Source organism: Puntigrus tetrazona, chromosome 7 (genome assembly GCF_018831695.1).
Source record: "Puntigrus tetrazona isolate hp1 chromosome 7, ASM1883169v1, whole genome shotgun sequence".
NCBI lineage: Eukaryota > Metazoa > Chordata > Actinopteri > Cypriniformes > Cyprinidae > Puntigrus > Puntigrus tetrazona.
In genome coordinates, this window is record NC_056705.1 from 15342011 (window position 1) to 15352267 (window position 10257).

A 10257-nucleotide genomic window follows, 5' to 3' on the forward strand; every position below is an offset into this window, starting at 1 on the left:
ATGCTTGATTCTAAGAGGAGTACAAAGGCAAACGTATCAGAAAGAGATTGATCTGTTGAGTCAAGGAAAACAACTTCCAAGTAACAGTAAACTTCATTACTTGGATGCCTTCATAGATGCCAAAGATGGTATGATTAAAGTGGGAGGTAGACTAAATCGCTCATCGGACGCTGACTCATTTAAGCATCCACTAATCCTTCCTAAAGAGCATCATGTAACCAAGTTGATAATAGCACACTGTCATGAAACTGTAAAACATCAAGGCAAGGGTTTCACAACAAATGAAATCAGATCGTGTGGCTATTGGATACCTGGAATAAATCGAGCGGTCTCATCTTACATTCGCAACTGTGTAACATGTAGAAGACTGAGAAGACCTGCTGAAGGACAAAGGATGAGCGATCTTCCCTCAGAACGCGTAGAGCCTTCTCCACCTTTTATGTATTGTGGAATGGACTGCTTTGGTCCTTTTGTGACTAAAGAAGGAAGGAAACATCACAAACGGTATGGTCTGCTTCTAACATGTCTGTGTTCAAGAGCTATTCATATAGAAATGTTAGAAGATATGTCCACAGATGCGTTTATTAACAGTCTAAGGTGCTTTATCGCAATTCGAGGCACAGTACGACAGATCAGATGTGACCAAGGTACCAATTTCGTAGGTGCAAAGAACGAACTGAACTTGGCACTGCAGGAGCTCGATCCAGAAAGGCTCACTACTTTTTTGACCGACAAACAATGTGATTTCGTTTTGAATGCACCCCATTCTAGTCATGCAGGGGTGTATGGGAGCGGCAAATCAAAACTGTAAGGAGTGTTCTTAGTGCTACCATCACCCTTTCAGCAGGCAGGCTAGATGATGCTTCATTGCGCACCTTGCTTTATGAAGCCATGGCAATAATCAATAGTCGACCCTTACAGTTGACAACCTGAATGACCCCAAGAGCTTAGAACCACTCACACCTAATCATCTGATTACCATGAAATCCACCACAGCCCTACCTCCACCAGGAAAGTTCATAAGAGAGGATGTGTATATGAGGAAGAGATGGAGGCGTGTGCAGTATCTTACTGAACAGTTTTGGAGCAGATGGAAAAAAGAGTATCTCCACAACATCGCTGCTCGACAATGCTGGCATGCTCCAAAAAGGAACTTTCAAATTGGTGACATAGTCATGGATATTGATGAAACCTTACCAAGGAGTGAATGGAGGCTTGGAAGGATTACTGAGACTGTTCTGAGTTCAGATGGACTGGTAAGAAAGGCCAAAATAGCACTTGGTGACAAAAGACTAAACAAGAAAGGAGAACGAGTTCATAAAACCTCAATAATAGAAAGGCCAGCTCAGAAGTTGGTCTTATTATTGGAAGCGGAGTGAATGCATCTTCAAAAGGACTTTATTGCACTTGATGCACACAAGAGTTATAAGTGAAATTAGTCATGTTTGAGAAACATTGATAATTTGGTGGGAGTGTAACAGGCTTTAATAAGAGTTAATTTTAATTTATTTTGTTTGGTGTTGCCTTTGTAATATTTAATGTTTAATGACCAAATTATTTTCGTTGTTTATGGGGGACTTTTATTTTGAAACAAAATCAGCTTTTCACAACGCACGACGCTAAAGAGAAAAGGGGAATGGGAGAGTGAACGCTTCATGACGGCTTAAAACTCGTTCACGAAAGAGATGTAACAAGTTTATTTAGCAACCCCCCGAAAAGGCATAAGGTTTGTGTTTTTTATACGCTGTTGATTTAATACAAGTGTTTTTGTCAGCATCGCTGAATATGTCAGGTAATGTTGATATACGTTTTGTATCACTTTGTTCAGCTCTTACGGTGATTTCTGAAGACGAAAGGGAACAGAAATAAAAGTCTGGAAACATCAGTAAAAGTTTCGGCCATCATTCGGACGGGGTCCGCTACAAGCATTATAACATAGATACAATTATACATACATACAAAAATAATACTACTACTAACAAAAGAATGTACATTCAGATTTGCCAGGGTTAACAAAAAAACATAAAACAATAAGTGTACATCTTAAGACACAAACACTCTCAAAAAGGATGTGTTAATTATTAACACATTTCTTGTGTTATGGCTATTTTAACACATTTTGTGTCATTTTAAGTTGATCATGTGTGAAAAATAAAAAGAGCGAGCGAGCGAGAAACAACACACTGTGTCCAACACAACATGTGTTAGCTGTCATCCAATCACATTGCTGCTTCGTCACTCCGCAAGTTGAGCAAGTTCGCGCTTCTTTTCCAACGGTGGATGACTTGGATGCACAAATGTAAGGTACTTGGATTTATTTGTTATTACAAATTGTCAAATGTAAAATTGCTATTTTTCGACGGTCAAATGTGAGAGACCGTGTCGAACAGAATAGCAACCGCGTCTGATAGTTAACGTTAAGTTAGTGCGTCACAAATTGTTTTGATTTCTTCTCATAAACATTTTGTTTTGTTTTTTTTTCGATTTGTTGTAAATTACATGTGTGATAGAATGCTACAGCTAGTATTAGGGGGATTCTCTTAACGAGTTAGCAATGAAAGCGGTGAGGCTTTGTCAATCTGTCGCCTCTCTTTCGTTAAACAACAGAATGTAAGTTATTGTTGTTTTGTTAAATGCCCTAAATAGTAACATGATTTATCACGGTAACGTTAAAATTTTATTCACATTCGAGTACTCTATCTCAAAAAAGGTGTGTTAATTTGACTATTTTAACACGGTTTGTGTCATTTTATGTATGTGATTGACACAAATTGTGTAACTATAACACACTGGTGTGTAGAAAATGGGCAGGGATAACACAAAATGTGTTGTCCTTAGCTAAACACAGAGGTGGGTTAAGAAAGCACACAGGTTGTGTTGTTTTCAGAGAAGGGACGGTCAGTTATTTTAATGTCAGATTTCGAGAGTGTATCTTTGTTATACGAGACAAACAGATTCTGTTTTTAGAGCTGTGTACTGTAGCATACTATTTTTACTATTTTTATGGCAGAAGTCGTAGAAGTACGAAATTCAGCAAGACTCTTAGTTGAAGATGGGCAGCCTATTTGTCAGAGGTATCGGAAGTTTATGCTAATTTGACGTTTTCGTAAATAAATAGATATTCTTCATTCTCACACTGCTTGTTAAATACTGTTTTACATTGTGAATGTGAATATTATGCTTATATATAAAACAGATTTGTGTTTTTGTTTGCCGTTTTGCAGCTTCAAATGGAGGAGACGCCAAAAACACTAGTGACTGTATTACTTGATGAAAAGGAGATATGCAAAAAACTTCAGCATCTCAAGAGTGTAGCAGAAATAATTGATGCTTCCAAATGTCTCCTACCATGTGCTGCAGAGTACCACAGAATTTTGAAATTTAATGCTGATTTTAATGAATTTATTGACACTGACCTAACTGAAAAAGTGGAAAACAAGGATAAGTTTCAAGTTTTGTTTAAGTCAATTCAGAGAACTGGATCACAGGCATTGGTATGTAATTTCACTTGTAATATATAACTAAAAATGACCTGTGTGTCATGTATATAGATTCTAGAATTATTGTACTTTCCTTAACCATTAAATAATAATATTGATTTCACTTATTTGTTTTCCTTTAAGAATGGAAAGGGGGATGCCGATGCAGCCAGTCCAAGTCATCAATAGAAAGTATGTATGTTCAAGGAGGACTTAAGAATAGAATACAAGTAATATGCTTGAAGTTTTTTTTTTTTTTAAGGTTGCACCAAAGAACATACCAGAACCTGGTTCAAGTAGTCAACAGAAGGTTTGTAAGTAAGTGCTGAAATAACAGCACTCTGTTCACTATTTGTATTACTCTGTTTGACTTTGTTTGCCCATTCCAGAGAAAATTTGTACATTTTGCCAGTTCATGTTGACAAGTGTCTTCATAAGTGAGTTTAACCAGTTCATTCAAAGATGCAAATTCATTCTGAAACAGTATAAGGAAGTGACTTTGAGTAAGTGAATCATTAACTCATCTAATTAGAAATACTTTGTGTCTCTTATATTTCCAGCGTCAACGTAATAGAATTGATGTAGACACTCTGCGAGCACTAATTGAAAGCAAAGGTCTGAGTATATTGAAGGATTATGAAGCTTCAGGAATGCTTTCAGAGACATCAAGAAAAGTCCTTGTGAAGATAGGTGTCAGTGCGTTGGTGGAACAAAGTGGATTGTAAGTTTACAGTTGAGATAATTTCACTTTTGAAAAAAGTTGAATTATGTAATTCCATGTTTTGTCTTTATTTTACTTAGTTACCCTTGTAATGATGAGAAGCGGATGTTGGCAGAAAGTGTAGTAACACTGTTTCCTTCTCTGAAGATCAAGATGGGAGAAGAGAATGAAGGATTTGTAAGTTGTACTTATTCAAACACAAAGCTCACTTGTAATAAATGCAAATGGAATAGTAAGTGTGACAAACAGGTTACAAATAAAACGAAAATTTAGTGCACATTTTTTTTAAATGACCAATATTAGAGTTTCTCAAATAGTAGATACACTCTGCTAGTTTGCTTGTCACACATCATAGGTTTTGAGTTACAGTTGTTGTCCTTCCCCTCTCATCCAGGAACATTTCTATGACCCAGTCTCCCACAGTGGATTTATTGAGATGAGACTTAGAAATCTACGGAGGAAACTTTGTGATGATCAGCGTCGTTACCAAGCGCAAGCGTAGTCGAATCAGTGATTTGTAAATATAAGTAAGACATTAGCCTACAAGAGTCAGGTTCAAACAATGTTTCATTGGAAATTGGGAAGTCCATTAACAGAAAAATATCCGTCCCAAATGATTTTCCAGTCATGGTTGGATCTTTGGAAAAAAAGTGTTCTGTTTGTTGAAAGCATGAAAGACTTTGGCTATGAACTTGACACATGTAGCACTGTTCATGTTTCTCACTCTGTTAATGTGTTTGGTCAGACATTTCAAACTGGTTGTGTACTTGCTTTAAACCGTGACTGAAGAGAAGAGTATCTCTTTGGTGAAGTTCTACGCATAGTTCCACAATGTGAAAAAGGAATTGTTTTAGTTTTTCTTAGAGTTTTATCACAAATGTATTTTCACACACACTTATATGCTTATGTAGTCAAAAGAACCAATGAATACAAAGTTATGAATTTGAGCAATGCTGCTGATATAAAACCACTTCACATAATTTCTTGCAAAGAAAACCTATTTGTAAATCCAAAATATAAAATTGTTTAAAAATGTCTGTATGCAATTCCGATGACATGTGAATATGATGACATGAAGCTTTAATAAATGTATAAATTAAAAAAATATATACATTTTGTATTGCATTCATTTTAAATGGTCAAAAATAGCACATTTATGACACAAATTGTGTGATTTATGACACATAAGTCACTCCCTGTGTTAAGAATAATAACACACTGATTGAGTTAAAAGTAACAAAATGTGTTGTCCTTAACTAGACACACAGATGTGTTAAAATATAACACAAGTTTGTTTTGAGAGTGTAGAACCAATTATAAATACATACAAAAATAAAACTACTGCTAACAAAAGAATATACATTCAGATTTGCCAGGGTTAACAAAAAAAAACATAAAACAATAAGTGTACATCTTAAGACACAAAGGATGAATACAGGGATACAGTTTTCATAGCTTTTACATTAGTAGAGGTATTTATAGGTTCCATATATTTGTCCAAATCAATTTTAACTGAGGTTTAGAGCCAGTAAACTTTTGTTGAATGTGAATATGAATTTTAGCTAACAGAAATCACAAATTAATTCTCTAATATTTAAGAAAGCATCTCTTAAACCAAAATAAAAGTCACTCACAAAATAAGATTGGATGAATGCTAAAAAATCTGATGAAAATGTTTCCGTTATACAAAATGTTCAGATTCCATAAATAATATCGCTGTGGAGAAAAAGCTTGTATATGAGGGACAAGAGCATCTTTTTATGAAAATGAGAAAGTTTGATAGGGATCTTTGAAACATTACAATTACAAAACGGTAGAAAATTCAGGCCACCAACTTTAGAGAAAATATAGTCTGGGATAATATTACAGAGTGAAGAGGACCTTTGAGAAACATTTTGTTGTTTAATGTAGCAAAGTCCATTCTACCCCTGTTTTGCTGGATTCATTAATACTGATTTTTTTGAGAAAAAAAAAAAGAAGAAGGGGAGGGTGCTTTCGAAAACCCTTTCTCTCCAAGGTGAGGTTAATTGTAGTCTAATCCAATGTAACATTAGGTCTATTAACAACGCAAATATAATAATCTGTCTTTTTAAGCAAGTTAATGGATGTGACATCATGAAATGGTTTTAAACAAACCGTGTATAGCAAATTATTCAAAATAATTCAGCAGAGGCAGGGATGCATGGACCAGGGGCAAAATCTCACACTATATGCTAACGTTTAACTTGTAATTCCTGTATTGTAGGTTTTGTCGATTTTAAGCAACGTTAGATGTTGTCAGGATAAATCATTGCAACCTGTTCAGCTCACAGACTAAAGCGTGTCCAACGACATTTAACAAATTTTGTGAAGACATTTGATTGCCACCATTGCATTTTTCAGTCGTATAAATGGCGATCGGGGATGGTTCAGCGTAAGCGCGCGAAGGAAGAAAAAACAGGCTAACTTGTTTATCCAACCTTTCTTATTTTTATTGGTGTTATAGGTTTCTTATTGCTGTAAAGATGGACGCGTTTAAACGCGTAACGTTATATTAGAAAATAAGCTAAATGCGCTTTCATCTTGAACATGAATCTGAGTGTAGTCGTATAATTGGCTTGACATGGGTCAAATTGCACAATTAACGTATTATTGTTGCTGTTTTAATTTCTCTACTTCAGGCAACTTGGATTAGAAACTGTGTGGTATCACTAGAAGATGAAATGTGAAACACATCTCTGCCTCTATTGTGGGTTGCAGGGCCATTATCGCTCACAGTGTCCAGAATTGAAGGGAAACGCCCATTCCCTAGCAGAGGGGGGAGAGCTGTCTCGGGAGTAACTCAGTTAGTCTCTCCAGTAAATATGGGTCTTTTTCTTTTTCCTGTCACTCTCAGGAACGGTAATAAGTCACACCAGCTGCAAGCTTTAGTTGATTCTGGGGCTGCTGGGAATTTTATGGACATTACTGTTGCTTCCCATCTCCAGTTACCTGTTAACCCTCTATCCTCCACTCTGGAAATCATATGCCCTGTGATTGTTCTTGAGGACCTCAAGTCCATAGATCTCTCCCGAGTTCCCTCTGAATATCATCTTTTATGGTCTGTGTTCTGCAAAGAAAGAGCCACTGTCTTGCCCCCCCACAGACCTTATGATTGTTCTATCGAGTTGCTGCCTGGTTCATGCCCTCCTCGTGGTCGTATATTCTCCTGTCCTCACCTGAGCAGAAAGCCATGGAGAGTTATATTAAGGAGTCTCTTGCGGCTGGGATCATTCGGCCGTCCACATCACCCGCAGGAGCAGGGGGTTTTTTTTGTTGAGAAAAAGGATGGTGGACTCAGGCCCTGCATTGATTATAGGGCTCTCAACCTTATCACGGTACTTAATCGCTATCCTCCCTCTTATGACTTCTGCGTTTGAGCTGCTTCAAGATGCCGTGATCTTTACTAAACTTGACTTGCGTAATGCATACCACCTTGTACGTATTAGGCCAGGGGATGAGTGGAAAACTGCCTTTAACACCCCTTCAGGACACTATGAGCACCTTGTTATGCCCTTTGGCCTCACTAATGCCCCTGCTGTTTTCCAGGCCCTTATTAATGACGTGCTCTCGAGACATGCTCAACAAGTTTGTTTTTGTGTACCTTGATGACATCTTAATTTTTTCAAGGTCTCTTTAAGAGCATGTGAGTCATGTCAGAAAGGTCTTGGGACGCCTCCTAGAGAACCACCTCTATGTGAAACCCAAGAAATGTGAGTTCCACACTACGAACACTCCTTCCTGTTCCTGGGCTTTGTCATTAAGCCGGGGCAGGTTCAGATGGATCCCAAGAAAGTGAGTGCTGTACTGGACTGGCCAGTTCCTACCTCCGTTAAGGAGGTACAAAGATTTATTGGGTTTGCAAATTTTTATAGAAGGTTTGTCGGAACTTCAGCTCAGTGGTGGCCCCTCTCACTGCCCTTACTAGAGGCAGTCTCACTAAATTTAATTGGAACCCTGAGGCCGAGGCAGCCTTTCTTAATCTCAAGCATTGCTTCACGTCTGCTTCTGTTCTGTCCATTCCTGACCCTGAACTTCCCTTTATTGTAGAAGTAGATGCGTCAGATGTTGGCGTTGGAGCTGTTCTGTCCCAGAGAGGGAAGGATGACAGGCTGCACCCATGTGCCTTTTTGTCCCATCGGCTGAGTCCTGCTGAGAGGAATTACCACGTGGGGACCGGGAACTGTTGGAGGTTAAGGTTGCTCTGGAGGAGTGGAGGCACTGGCTTGAGGGGGCCAAACACCCTTTTCAGGTGCTGACTGATCATAAGAACCTGGAATACATCCAGCAAGCCAAGCGTCTTAATCCCCGCCAGGCACGGTGGTCGCTTTTTCAACCGATTCAATTTTATTTTCTCCTTCCGACCAGGCTCTAAGAATCTTAAGCCAGACACACTGTCTCGAGTCTATGCCTGTGTGTCCCAAGAAGATGCCCCTTGCCCTATTATTCCGGCGGCCAGAATTGTGGCCCCCCTGCGTTGGGCTCTGGAGACATCAGTACGTCAAGCCCAACTACGAGACCCGGGTCCTGATGGAGGCCCAGAGAACTGCTTGTATGTCCCTAAGTCTGTTCGAGCTCAGGTTCTCAAGTGGGCCCACACTTCCTCATTTGCTTGTCATCCTGGGATCACACGCACCCTTGAGTACCTGCAAAGGCGCTTCTAGTGGCCTACTGTTAAGACTGACGTGGCAACCTTTGTCAAGGCCTGTCCCGTGTGCAGTCAAAACAAGACATCTCATCTTCCCCCTCAAGGTCTCCTATACCCCCTGCCTATTCCTCATCGTCCTTGGTCACATCTCTCTCTCTCGATTTTATAACGGATCTGCCCCCATCTCAAGGCAATACTACTATCTTTGTTATTGTCGACTGCTTCTCCAAGGCCGCCCGGTTCATTCCCCTACCTAAACTTCCCTCCGCCAAAGAGACTGCTCAACTTATCACTACCCATGTGTTTTGAGTGTTTGGCATCCCTCAGGACATTGTGTCTGATCGAGGACCCGAGTTTTCATCCCAGTTCTGGAGCGCATTCTGTCAGTCTCTGGGGGCTACAGTTAGTTTATCTTCAGGCTTTCATCCTGAGTCCAACAGAGAGGCCGAAAGAGTCAACCAGGATCTCGAGTCCACCCTGAGGTGTATGGTACACAGCAATCCCTCATCCTGGTCCTCTTACCTGATTTGGGCTGAGTATGCTCATAATACCCTCCGTTCATCATCTACCGGCCGTTCACCCTTCCAGTGCCAATTCGGCTATGTCCCTACTCTATTCTCCGAGCAAGAAATGGATGTGGCGTGCCCTAAGTCCAGTCTCATATCAGACGCTGTAGGAGGGTCTGGAGAACTGTCGGGCTAAAAATCTCCGCACGTCTGGCCAGCGCCAGACCCAGGCCAATCGCGTGTGGGGCAACGGGTCTGGCTTTCAACTAAGAACCTCCCACTTAGGGTGGAGTCCCATAAGCTGAGTCAGAAGTTCATTGGGGCCCTTCAAAATAGCTAGGAAAGTAAATCCTGTCACGTATCGTTTAACTTTACCCTGTCACTTAAGGTTAATCCCACATTTCATGTATTGTATCCTTGTTAAAACCTGTGTTGTGTTCTCCTTTTATCCCAGATAAAACTCCTCCCCCTCCTCGGGTCATTGGGAGTCGACCGCGTTTACAGTCCACAGGATACTTGATGTTCGTCAAGTTCGAGGGTCCCGGCAGTATCTTGTGGACTGGGAAGGCTACGGTCCGGAGGAGCGCTCCTGGGTTCCCGCCAGAGACATCCTAGATCCTGAGTTGATTTGAGAATTCAGAGCTCAAAAGGGGCAAAGCTGGAGGAACGTCAGGAGCCGTTCCTAGAAGGGGGGGGTCCTGTCAGGATTTGTAATCTGCCATGCCTTATTTTCGCCACTTGATGGTGACAATTTTCCTGTGTTTCGTTCTCTCAGCTAATTAGGTTTATTAGTCCCAGCCCTGTCTAGTTAGCTTCCCTATTTAAGTGGCTTTCTTTTTGTCATTTGTGCTTGGTTATTTTTGCTTGCTGGTGCCCTTTTGGTTC

General features: G+C 40.1%; 2 long non-coding RNA genes across 3 annotated transcripts; both read left to right on the plus strand.

The window, feature by feature from the left end:
* Positions 1 to 918: 918 nt before the first annotated feature.
* LOC122349078 lies at positions 919 to 1885 on the plus strand. Its single transcript, XR_006251419.1, has 2 exons — positions 919 to 1726; positions 1829 to 1885. It is a non-coding gene; the product is annotated as an uncharacterized LOC122349078 (long non-coding RNA).
* A 1345-nt stretch (positions 1886 to 3230) lies between these two features.
* LOC122347853 lies at positions 3231 to 4686 on the plus strand. Of its 2 annotated transcripts, XR_006251251.1 has the most exons (5): positions 3231 to 3494; positions 3624 to 3671; positions 3742 to 4200; positions 4281 to 4377; positions 4595 to 4686. It is a non-coding gene; the product is annotated as an uncharacterized LOC122347853 (long non-coding RNA). The 2 variants fall into 2 exon arrangements; XR_006251250.1 differs by having other exon boundaries at positions 3624 to 4200.
* The last annotated feature ends 5571 nt before the right edge of the window (positions 4687 to 10257 follow it).